Here is a 12,165-nt window from a genome sequence, read left to right as displayed (position 1 = left end):
TACTCACTATTTATGCACCCTAAAGTAGGTCCAAATCTTTATTCCTTAATCCGTTAAACACAAAAGAAGATGTTTTGATGAAATACAGGTTTAACTAGCACGTCAAGATTTTGCCAAGTACGATGCGATCCTGGATTAACATCTATGTTGATTCTGGAACATCATTTTTGTTTGAAGATGTAATCCATACCTATTCCCTACCCCTAAACCCAACCATAACTGTATATTATTCCCAAAATCAGAGGGGAGTAATCAACATAGGCTCATTCTAAAAAAACGTAGCCCTACAGACGTTTCTGGAGGTCGTGAACTATGTAGCCAGAGGTACCTATGGCGGCATTTCATTTTTTAAACGAACGTTACGGGGCGGTATGACGCCATTCCGTTTAGCGCTTACCAGCTGACCGCTTACCTCCGTATGGACGGCTTTCCAGCTGTAACCAGTTTAGCTCGCCATGTACGTCAGCAAACTTGAGACATAGAGAGGAGTTCACCACAACGACAGGGTTCAAGTCCGGTGAAGAACGGTTCCAGAAAGCAGGTAAGACAAAAACAGAATCCAAAACATAAAATAAACAAGTAAATAGCAGGGTGAGAATGTGGTAAAATCTGAAAACGTGGTAAAAATCAGACGAGGCCTTTTCTTTTTCTAGATTGCATTTGAAATGTATTGGGTGGGTTTAGGGAAGTGGATGGGCGGGTCAATCAATAAAATTGGTTGGGTTCAGGGAAGGGAGAGGGTGGGTCAGTCGATCATTCAGTCAGTCAACAGCGTGAGAACTCAGTTTACGTGAGAACAGCATGCGCGAATGGCAGTTGCGAGAGAAATTAGAGATTTCAAAAAGTTTACACAGCGGCCTCTGGTGGATTCGCGAAAACAAAAACTGCAGAAAAACGTGCTGCCGGGACGTATTTCGCGATCTCCAGAAACGTATGTAGAGGTACGTTTTCAGAAAGAGCCTGGGTTGGGAGTAATAGTTGGAGAACAATCATGTAGAAGTGCATAAACCAACCCAATCTCACGGCAATTTGTAACTTTTTGATTTAGTGGCTAATTCGTACGAATTTGTACGATCTAATTCGTACAATATAGTACGATTTGCTCATCCTCCAATGACGGTTGGGTTTAGGGGTGGGGTTAGGTGCCACGCCTCCTTTTTAAAATCGTACAATTTCGTACGACTGAACTGAATTAGCCACTAAATTGTCAAAACGTAAAATACTTACGTTTTCTCGTGAGATCAGGCTACATAAACCTAACTGTAAGCTTAAACTTAACAGTAACGGTAAACATATCCCTTAATTCTGATTGGCTGATTGGAATGTTGTCCCAGGATCGACATAGCTGTTAATCCAGGAACATGTCCTACTTGATGAAATCAGATTGGCTTTTCAGCAATCTTTAAACATCTTCTTTTGTGTTCAATGGAAGAAAGTAACTTGTATAAGTTTAAAAGAAGTAAAAGGTAAGTAAATAAATGATAGACAGAATTTCAGTTTTGGGTGAACTGTCTCTTTAACTGTTAAGTACCGGATATAACCTTGTAGAGTAATATGAGAGCCTAAAAATGAACAAAATAATTATGTAAATTGAAAACAGACACTATTTAAAGTTTAAATGCACATTCAGGCCTATGTTTTCTATGAGTCAGAGCATCACAAACTCCTTTCAGAAAATATCCTGAATGAAAGAACAAGCACTTAATACATTTATATGAACTTACACGAATAAAAGTATACCCTCGGGTTCACCCCAAGACTGTTTTATGAGAATATCTCTGGAAATGTTTTCACAAGCCTTTTGGCAGTCAGTGGACAGTTGCCAGGCAATATCCGAACGTTTAACTGAGTGGAACGAAGCATTGTTGAATCGTTTTAAAATCTAGAGACTCACTTTCAGAGAGTGTCTGTAAGTGTGTGTGAGTCTTTAAGTGTGTGTGTGTGACAGCAGATGTTCTGTCGAGCTCGGCTGACTGTCATTGAGGGTTCACAGCACACACGGTGTGCGAACACACCGACGGCACCAGAGGATGATGATGTCACAGATTTCCCTCAAGGAGGAACCAACACTTTAAGATCAGTCCCATTCAGAGCAAAATCTATACGTGTAATCGATAACTACTGTATCTTCACTCATATTTATATAGACCATTTCAATGTGGTCGTGTCATTGGCCCATGAACATTTCCTGCTTGTTATCAAACTATTCCATAACTTAGACAATTTAATCATAACCTAATGTTAAAACACCTATCATAACATTATTTTGGATTATTGTAAGCTATAGAAATTAAAAACGTAAAACAAGAAATACTTTTGGACCATTGTTTTTGTTTACATCCTTTAAAATGGTCTATATTTTTTATCTGGTGTTGGCTGATGTGAACAATACATTTTGAACATTTTCTCTTCTGTTCTTCTCATGTTTTTAACTCTTATTTCTATTATTTGGGTTATCTGGTACTTTGCCTGGATTCTGTTTTTTTAATTAGTAACATGCTAATTTTGGCCCACTCATCGTTGCATAATTGTTGTAATTCAGTCACATTGAAGGGTTTTTCGAACATGAAACATATAGTCATGTCACAGCATCTCAATTGGATTCAGGTTGGGACTTTGACTAGGCCACTCCAAAGTCTTCATTTTATTTTTTTTTACCCATTCAAGAGTGGACTTGCTGGTGTGGATTCAGGTCAGGACTTTGACTAGGCCACTCCAAAGTCTTCATTTTATTTTTTTTTTACCCATTCAAGAGTGGACTTGCTGGTGTGGATTCAGGTCAGGACTTTGGCTAAGCCACTCCAAAGTCTTCATTTTATTTTTCTTCAGCCATTCAAGAGTGGACTTGCCAGTTTGTGTTCAGGTCAGGACTTTGACTAGGCCACTCAAAAGTCTTCATTTTATTTTTTTTCAGCCATTCAAGAGTGGACTTGCTGGTTTGTGTTCAGGTCAGGACTTTGACTAGGCCACTCAAAAGTCTTCATTTTGATTTTTTTCAGCCATTCAAGAGTCGACTTGCTGGTTTGTGTTCAGGTTAGGACTTTGACTAGGTCACTCCAAAGTCTTCATTTTGTTTTTCTTTAGCCATTTAAGAGTCGACTTGCTGGTTTGTGTTCAGGTCAGGACTTTGACTAGGCCACTCCAAAGTCTTCATTTTATTTTTTTTCAGCCATTCAAGAGTGGACTTGCTGGTTTGTGTTCAGGTTAGGACTTTGACTAGGTCACTCCAAAGTCTTCATTTTGTTTTTCTTCAGCCATTCAAGAGTGGACTTGCTGGTTTGTGTTCAGGTTAGGACTTTGACTAGGTCACTCCAAAGTCTTCATTTTATTTTTCTTCAGCCATTCAAAAGTGGACTTGCTGGTTTGTGTTCAGGTCAGGACTTTGACTAGGCCACTCCAAAGTCTTCATTTTATTTTTTTTCAGCCATTCAAGAGTGGACTTGCTGGTTTGTGTTCAGGTTAGGACTTTGACTAGGTCACTCCAAAGTCTTCATTTTGTTTTTCTTCAGCCATTCAAGAGTGGACTTGCTGGTTTGTGTTCAGGTTAGGACTTTGACTAGGTCACTCCAAAGTCTTCATTTTATTTTTCTTCAGCCATTCAAAAGTGGACTTGCTGGTTTGTGTTCAGGTCAGGACTTTGACTAGGCCACTCAAAAGTCTACATTTTGATTTTCTTCAGCCATTCAAGAGTGGACTTTTTGGATTGTGTTCATGTCAGGACTTTGACTAGGCCACTCCAAAGTCTTCATTTTATTTTTTTAGCCATTCAAGAGTGGACTTGCTGGTGTAGATTCAGGTCAGGCCTTTGACTAGGCCACTCCAAAGTCTTCATTTTATTTTTTTTAGCCATTCAAGAGTGGACTTGCTGGTGTAGATTCAGGTCAGGCCTTTGACTAGGCCACTCCAAAGTCTTCATTTTATTTTTCGTCAGCCATTCAAGAGTGAACTTGCTTGTTTGTGTTCAGGTCAGGACTTTGACTATGCCACTCCAAAGTCTTCATTTTATTTTTCTTCAGCCATTCAAGAGTGAACTTGCTTGTTTGTGTTCAGGTCAGGACTTTGACTAGGCCACTCCAAAGTCTTCATTTTGATTTTCTTCAGCCATTTAAGAGTGGACTTGCTGACATGCTTCGGACTATTGTCCTGCTGCAAAATCTTCAGCTTAAGGTCACTAAGAGATGGTGAGATGTTTTCCATCAGGATGTTGTGGTATAGAGCAAAATTCATGGTTTCATTCATCGCCGCAAGTCTTCCAGGTCCTAAAGCAGCAACACAGTCCCATACCATCACACTACCACCACATTTTACTGTTGGTATAATGTACATTTTCCGCAATGTGGTGTTACTTTTACGCCACACATAATAGTACACACACCTTCCTCCCTCTGCTTTCAACATGCCACAGTCACAATCTGATGTTTTTTCAGAGCAGAATGCCACTGTCACAGAGCAATTCACAGGATTGCCGTGAAACAGGCAATTATTTAGGCAGATGGTCAGATCGATCTCCATTTGAATCACACACACACACACTAAACACATCTGTGACGCACTGAGCATGTGATGCCCGCTCATATTAAAGTGCCACATCATGTCACAGAAGGTAAACGATGCCTTGATATCCAGGTCCCGGTCAGTGACTGTAGATGCCATGGTTACCGTCACCCTTGAGACTCTTTGCTTGTTATTCTGTCATTTATACAGCCAGCAGCTCCACTGTAAATCTCTTCTGGCACAGACAGCCTGACACCAAGATAAAACACCTGTCACAGGTGTCGAGCGATGGCTTCTTGAAGACACTATCTTCACAGAGCAAACATTAAAACAACGGCCTCGTGATCTGTTGCGCCACGACACTAATGGATTGGAGATGTTGCCATGGAAACACCCATAACCCCATCCCATAATGGAGATAACGTTGGCGAAGTAATAACCGCAAACCCCCCGAAGCTCATTTGTGTAATGTTCATGTTTTATGTGGTATCCTCTTGAGGACAACTCCATTTATTTCTGTTTAGTGCTAGTTTGCGTAATCACGTTTCCTATCAGCACGTCTGCAGATTCTGATGTACTGTTTACAGGGTCGAGCGCTGAATATGATGAGCACCAGGGGAAATTTCATGTTTCAATTTTGCTGACATTTGTCTTCGATTCTGCAGCGTGCCGATAATATTCATGGTGAGAATTAAATTGGAGAGGTACAATATGAAAAAGGTCATTTCCAAGAAGAGCCCAATTTAAAATACTTATCTTTTTTAGCTATAAATAGCACAATATATGCTGACGTCTTTTATTTTCCTTGCACAGGATAACTAAGCACTATTTACATCTGGATGCGTGAGTGAATCAACAAAAATATTTTATCTTATTTTAAATTTATTTCCAAAGAAACATGATAAGAATTAAACCATATTAAACCAGAAGCCTGATTTTAAAACCTTGAAGGTGTTTGCATTAAGCACATTTTAAACTGAATTACATTAATAATAGGAATAAATGGATATTTAATAATAATAATAATAATAATTAATGATAATTAACAATTCTTTAATGAAATAATTGACTTCATTCAATTTCCTTTGGCTTAGTTCCTTATTTATCAGGGGTCACAACAGCGGAATGAACTGCCAACTATTCCAGCATTACGCTGTAGATGCCCTTCCAGCCACAACCCAGTACTGGGAAACACCAATACACACTCATTCACACACACACTATCATACACTACGGCCATTATAGATAATACGTCATAATCACGCCTCTACAACAAATAGCTCCTGATTGGTTAATGCGCCACGAATGTCCGCTGAAATTTTCCAACTTGAGCAATTCACATCAAATGCATAAAAACGCTCAATTCATGCCACGTCATTCATGCATATGCAGCATTATACAATGACTTATCTAATGTAATACTATATATAAATACTATATATAAATATATAAAAATACAAATACTACATATAATGTATTGTGCCTTTTTCTTTACATATTCTTTAATATTTATGGAGAGAATACACTTTTAAAGCTACAATATGTTTACATTTCCTATAAATATATGAAAAATGGCAGATAAAATAAATGTACAGAGTCAAACTAAGACAATTTAAAAGTTTAATTTTCATTATAAATAGCACAATATGTGGCTCGGTCATGTTTCCCTTGTACAAGTGAAAAGTACACTTTCTGAACATCTTGTGTATTTAACTTTGTGTATTTATCTTTAGCGAAACTAAAATTAACACATTAGGATATATCTAAACTCTTAACTGTAATACTAATAAAGGTGTACATGTATTGTAAACACTCTCTCTCACAAACAGTTTCTTAAAAAAAAAAGACCCTGCATGAGCAAGTGCTTTATACAGGCAGAGTCTTCAACAACAGCACACAAATAGTATAATGTTTGTGTTTGGCTGATTCTAACAAAATTGATGAGCATGTGAGGGTCAAAAAAGACCACATGAAACAAAATAAACTGTAACCAATAATGTCAATACAGAAAACTCAAACAAACCAAAAACACTTGCAAATTAAAATGTAATAATAAATAAAAATATATTGTAATTTATATAATTTTTAATATAAATATTGTAATAAAAGATCATTTGAAACAAAATAAAATGTGTCAAACGTCACTATCTATCTATCTATCTATCTATCTATCTATCTATCTATCTATCTATCTATCTATCTATCTATCTATCTATCTATCTATATAGATAGACAGATATATATATATATATATATATATATATATATATATATATATATATATATATATATATATATATATATATATATATATATATTTATATATATATATGTGTGTGTGTGTGTGTATATCTATCTATCTATCTATCAAACTAAATTGCTAATTAAAATTTAATAAAGACATACTGTAATGTATATACTATTTTAATTTAGTTTAATTAAAAATTTCAGATGTTTTAAGAATGTTTATGTTTAATATAGCAAAAACTAAATCTGAAAATCATTAATATATAGTAAAAGTATATGTGTAATTATGTTAAATTACATAATGCCAATATACATTAATAATCTCCTGTTGCATTTAAAGAAAACTTAAGTGTAGATGTGCTTAAAAACAACCTCATTATTTCATGCATAAATCTAATTAAAATGTTCCTTTTGTTCTCTGGGTGAAGTGTTTTCGTGAGTATGTGTTAATTAGATGGCCTGTATATGCTGTAAAGAGAAAAACAATGTTTACGCTCTTCTCCCTCTTCAACTCATAATTAAATGATGAAAACAATGTTGATAATAAACCATATCATAAAGGCTAGCATCACAGTGTTTTCATCTGCTGTTTCCCTCTTCTGTGTGTCAGTCTCCAACGAGATACCATCTGAGAACAGGAAATGACTCTTAAGGGAGGTGAAATCCCAGAATGCACTACTGCATACCTGCTGTGAGCCCGTTTCACCCTCTTTAGTCTCAGTTTGTGTGTGTCTTTCATCTCTGGCTGTCTCTCTGTGTTCGGGATCATGTGTATCACATCAGCACCTGCTGTACAGTGTTCAACAGCAGCTCTTAACACACTGGGGTGAAGTTGGTTATATATTTATGGAGCTTAAAATATGACAAAACAATCTGAATTGGTGTGGTGTTAATTTATATTATTAGTAATTGTAATTTGATAAAAGTGAATATTATATGCCATTAAAGATGGTGAATTTGGTCTCATGCCGCCCTGTGCGATCGCTAGGCCCACACGGAATTTGCAGATTTCCACTGATTTTTAGCCCATCATTGAATCTATTTATTTACTTGGATAAAGTTTGTAAATTTTAATATATTCAGGTTTTAAATTTCAGTAATATTAATGACTAATATAAAAATGTTCATATGATTTAATATTGAAGTTATATGAATTAAATATGAAGTAATATTTTCTGTCTTAGTAGATATATTATTTGAGAGACCAAATAAATGAATCCCATTGGATTTGCATTGTAAACATTAAATTAAAGTTAAAAAGCTGTATTTTTTATATTACATTTTTAAGTTCCAATATCATTCCGCATAAATTTGAAGATTTTTTTTACAAAATTCTGCGCAGAAATAGCAAAAAAGTCAGCAGATTTTGTCTGGCCTTAGCGATTGCCCATGCCTAAATCCACCACTTTGCACTAAAAACAGTATGCGAGCCGAGTACTAAGTCCGAATTCATTGAATTCGAAAAACAGTATGTGAGAAGTACCCAGATGACTTACTACTTCCGGCGAGATTGTGAAGTGCGCATTGGATGGACGCTATGCTATCCCATGATGTACTGTGAGAGAATTAATAAATGGGAGTGTAGCAACGCAACTGACATGGGTAGATCATGTAATGATGACAAAATTGCGGATGTGGTACGTCCGAGTTCCATTCCTACTGACATTCATACTGTATATAGAACATACTTTTCTAATGGCTGAGTAGTATGTTTAAATTAAATTTCAGTACCTACTGAATAGAAGGCGATTTCGGATGCAGCCTATGAATTCAGAACAAGTCTGAAGTTTGAAAATACATCTTTAAAAATCAGTTCCCTACTGAAAAAAACAGCCTAAACCAGCCTAAGCTGGTTGGCTGGTTTTAGCTAGTCAACCAGACTGGTTTTAGAGGGGTTTTGGCTACTTCCAGGTTGGTTTCCAACCATTTCCAGCCTGGTTTTAGCTGGTCATTTTCCAGCCTGCAAGAATAGGCTGGAAATGGCTGGAAACCAACCTGGAAGGGGCCAAAACCGCTCTAAAACCAGGCTGGTCAACCAGCTAAAACCATCCAACCAGCTTAGGCTGGTTTAAGCTGTATTTTTCAGCAGGGTTGTCTTAAATTTCAGATGTTTAATATTAAGAAATTCAAATTCAAATAAAACAAATGTAATAATTTTAAATGGTCTATCATATTCAGTTTTATTAAATTACAATTGTTACTAATTCAAATAAACACAGTTCAAATTCAGATTGTTTTGGCATATTTTAAGCTCCACATACATTCACACATTCCGACTTTCTCCTTAATATTATATTATCAGAAAAGTATTATTTGCTAATACTAAATAGTCAAATCCTATTAGCAGCCAATGACTATCATCGTATAACATTGTTCACAGTCAATTAAATAGTGCTACAGTAATGTTGTTTGAAATCATACTTGATTTCCGATCGAATGTTCAAAATTAAGGTAACGCTTGTTTTATATTCGCACATTTAGACTTTTAACTTAGTAATATAATTTCAGACAAGTACTCTCTGGAAATTCTAAATAGTGACATCTTATTAGCAGCCAATGACTATCAAACATTGTTGACAGTCAAATGAATAGTGCTAACTGTTTTGAAGTGATTCTTACATGCTATTTCGGAATATTCACAGCACCATGGTAAACAAAACTGGAAGTGTGCCACAAGTTGTCACTGAACGAACTTGTGAATATAAAACAAACTTTACCTCAATTCTCAACACAGTGTCCAAACAACACGCGATAAAAGATATCTTTTTATGTTAATGCGAGTTTTTGTTTTAACCATTAGCAACAGCGACGCGCGAAATTTCTATTGTTTATATTTTCTCGACGCCATGGCAAAACAACGCCATAAACTGCTTAGAGTTATCACCTCAGGTACAGATTGTGTGCTTTATTCAGTGCTAAATGCTACTAATCTGAGTTTAAACGCTATTTTACGTGACATTTATTGCCATATTACTGTACGCTGCAGCAGATAGTTCACCTCAGATCTTTCAAATTAAATAACTAACGTTAGACAACAGTCAGAACAAGTTCAGTACAGTACAGTTCAGTACAAACCAACAACATCATTTACTCAGCCTCTGTAGTTTTAATAATGTTAAATAGGTTAAATAGGTATTAATTGGATCATAACTCTTACCACATCGTCGGGAGTGCAGCAGCTGATATTTAAATGAATGGCTAGTCAAATGAACGTGTAGAAGGGATACAGCTGCGGATACTCACGTCAATATAGCATGCTTTTTGTCAGACTACGAAATAATTAATATTTTTACATTTATGTGAGGGTTGGGGTAGGGGTTGAGTAGGGAAGACGCTAATAAAATACAATTTAATAGGTAATTTAATAAATAATATGAATAATACTCAGTCCCGTAGCCAGCCTTTGAAATGGGGTGGTTCTTTTTTCTCAAAAAGTGGACCTTTTTGCAGTTATTCGCCTTATTTTCTATTTAATTTTAATGATTATATAGATTTAAACAGAATTTAGGTGATATTTTAAGCACTATATTTAGCTGAGATTGCTTGTGAGGTGGTCATCATATCCACACTTTTAATGTACCAAAAATATTTCCTAAATATTTATAACAAAGAAATATGACAAATGTTTATTTTTTTAATACACAAATTTATTACATTATAATATCATTAGGAAAAAAGTTTCAAATTAAATGCTGTAGTCTATTGCAATTTATTAGGCAAATAACAAACTGGCCAGCACACACAACTTTGATTAGCCAGAATTTGGCCATTTGAATAATACAACATTTTAAACATAATAATAATAATAATAATAATAATAATAATAATAATAATATAGAGCTTTACAAATTTTTTTGCCTCTCTTCATGGACAACAACAATAGCCAACATAGTATTCAAATTTATTTTGATATGGGCTGCTTTTGGTGCTTCACACTTTTTTATTGGTCATGTTTTCTTTCAAGAATAAGGTCCAAGATTTTGAATAAACGTCACTTGTCAAACGTTTTCTCTGCTTGAAAATAATACAGTAGCAAAAGATGACTTCGCTTATGTCAGATGTTTTCTTGCCGAGCCGGATGTTGGACTCTTGAAAATAATTGTTTGCATTGACCAATACTTAATTAACGAAGTCACACCAGAATTCCGCTTGGTCTTAAAGCCTTTTTGATGTGATAGTTTTACTATCTATGACGGCAGAGCAGTCAAAATTGGACAAATGGTCGGCGCCAATAACCTAGTGGTTAGTGCGTCGACATATAGCATCCAGGTGCTCGCGGTGACCCGAGTTCGATTGCCGGCTCGAGGTCCTTTGCCAATCCTTCTCCTCTCTCTGCTCCCCATACTTTCATGTCTGTTAATCTCCACTGTCCTGTCTATAAAGGTGAAAACCCCAAAAAAATAATTATAAAAAAAAAAATTGGACAAATGAGCTTATGAATGGGACAAATTCTGGACCTTTGTCAGTGAGGGGTGGGTCTTCCGAACCACATGAACCCCCCCGGCTACGGGCCTGGTATACTGTTGTTACATTACTGTGATGGTCGGGTTTAAAGTTGAGGAAGAGGTAGATGTTAATAAATACAATTAATGTATAATTTCTTAAATAACATAATTATCGTTAACTTCCGACTGCAGCTTTGGGCTATCCCTTCTAGCAACAGCCGTTTTTAAATAGTTCGTTGTGTCGCATTTGTTGCAGACACCCAAATTGCTCAATAGCATCTAGATGCAGTCTTGGATTTGCAAACTGAGACTGCATATCTCAGACTTGCAGTGTTAGACACAATGCACTCAATGGAGCTAGTGACGTCACTGTGAGCGGTAGGGTTAGGTGTGCGCATAAAAAGCATTGCATGTTGCTGGAATCTTGTAGTGTCGCGTGTTGTTAGGACACACACACACACAGAAACACCACAGCATCAAAACATTACGCTCTACACTCTTAGAAATAAAGGTACAAATGGGTCAATGGGATGGCATCTTTTCAAAAAGTACATTTCGACCTAAAAGGGTCCATATTAATATCATGAAGGTACATATTAGTACCTAAAGATTAAAAAAGGTAGAATACTGTACTTTTTAGGTACTGATTTGCACCTTTAAGTTACCATTATGGATCCTTTAAATGCAAAAATGTACCATCCCAGCGACATCATTTGCAGCTTTATTTCTGAGCGTGTACTCTTGATGTTATTCAGCCAGTCCGGGCGACTAAAGCAGTTTATTTTTTATAATCTGAAAACTTTTTATGTTTGCTTCAGCGCTGCAGTGTTGGTTATAAACTAACATTAAAAATGTCTGAATGTTATTGGTTAGATCAAATGTCTGCGAGCCTCAAATGCAGCATCTAATGCTCACATGTTGTGTTTGTAGTCGGTGTTGGATCAGCGGGAGTTTTGGTGATTTGTGGCAATGTCAGTTC

Source organism: Danio aesculapii, chromosome 14 (assembly GCF_903798145.1).
Source record: "Danio aesculapii chromosome 14, fDanAes4.1, whole genome shotgun sequence".
In the NCBI taxonomy this organism is placed as follows: domain Eukaryota; kingdom Metazoa; phylum Chordata; class Actinopteri; order Cypriniformes; family Danionidae; genus Danio; species Danio aesculapii.
The sequence above is the reverse complement of the archived record's forward strand: the minus strand, read 5'-3'. Positions refer to the sequence as shown.